Here is a 1,490-nt window from a genome sequence, read left to right on the forward strand (position 1 = left end):
GATTCATCTTATGACTCAACATTAATCGATTATGGTAGCTAGAACCAATGTAAAAACATTTTACATTGGTTCTAAATAGAATCAATGTAGTATTTGTACAAATCAAATACCAAAATACTTATATTTGTGTTTTCTCCCGTGACCATAGAAATCCCCACACCAAGGAAGAACATTTTATCACCAATTTTAAATTAAATATTGATAAATAAAAGAGGGGACAACCCCTTGGCAGTGGACGAAATCAATTGCAATGAGACCGATAACAACTCACATGATTGTTTGTCTGCTTAGAAAGAAAAGGCATAGCCCAATCCATATTCCAGTTTGACACTGCACTTTGATGACTAAGGTCTAGTTTCCTATGGTATTTATTTAGAGCAATCCCAAACATGATGTGGTCATCAATGTTAAGGATAATCACAAAATATGCCTCCCCTTTTATCACTATCTTTCCATTTCAACACATCTTACGTTTCCCTTTTTTTTCTCTGTTATGTTGCAAGCCTCCACTATTTGCCTCTTTTATCACTCTTTTTTATTACTTACTCAATCGCATACTCCATCCGTGACTGCGTCCTATTCAATAAAATCTTCCACTTTAACAATATTTATTTCAGGATCTCTTCCCTTGTGTCAACATTACAAGGTCTATGTCTTAATGGTTAGTTTAATGGTGTCCGATCTGTGTATCAAATTACACCTTCAAAGGTCCTCCAAAAGCACCCACAATTCTTTGCCTGGGTTACACTTGTTGGAGACAGATTTAAACTTGCCATGCTTTTCGCATGCCAAAGTACTAGTACTAGTAGCTCAAAGATCTTAGTTGAATCAAGTTAGTCATGAGACTTTGATCAATAGGGTATGCAAAATAGGAGAAACAAGGGCTGCCATTGTTTGGTTACTGCTACTGAATAAACTAAGAAATTAAAGGAAGATAACTTTTGCATTCATTTTTTATGAAGCTAGCATTCGCTTTTGCAGAGTACATATACTAGGTAAATGAAACAACACAAAAGCTCAATAACAAAGGGTCCAAAACAAGGAATTAACAAAGTTTAACAAGAGAACTACTTAAAGTCCAAAATGGATAAAATTCCTAAGGGAACTACTATTGGCCCTACCTTCTTTGTTGTTGGCCCCTACAAATTCAGGGAAAGACCCCCTTACCCCTCAGTGCAAACCTTCCTCTTTCCCCTTCCCCTGTGCCACCAACACTCCTCCCCCATCCCCTACGTTGTGCCCCCATCCCTTGTGGTGCCCCCCCAACCCTCCTTCCCCTTCCCTCGCGCGCGACCCTCTTTCCCCTTCCCTTGCGCATGTGACCCCCTCTACCATGGTCCAGTCACCACTGTGCCACCGGAAAGCCACCTCTGCAACTCTGTTCGCCGCAAAGCCACCTCTAGTCCGTCCGCACCGCACACCACCCCATTAAAATAACAACGAAAATACGATTCTATTGTATTGTTTCATTGAAATTTTATTTTCGTTGT

The 1,490-nt window shown here is 39.9% G+C and overlaps 1 pseudogene; it reads left to right on the forward strand.

The window, feature by feature from the left end:
- The first annotated feature begins 426 nt into the window (after positions 1 to 426).
- Positions 427 to 823, forward strand: LOC112999795 (uncharacterized; annotated as a pseudogene).
- Positions 824 to 1,490: the final 667 nt, after the last annotated feature.

The sequence above is a fragment of the Glycine max genome, chromosome 16 (genome assembly GCF_000004515.6).
Source record: "Glycine max cultivar Williams 82 chromosome 16, Glycine_max_v4.0, whole genome shotgun sequence".
Classification (NCBI taxonomy): domain Eukaryota; kingdom Viridiplantae; phylum Streptophyta; class Magnoliopsida; order Fabales; family Fabaceae; genus Glycine; species Glycine max.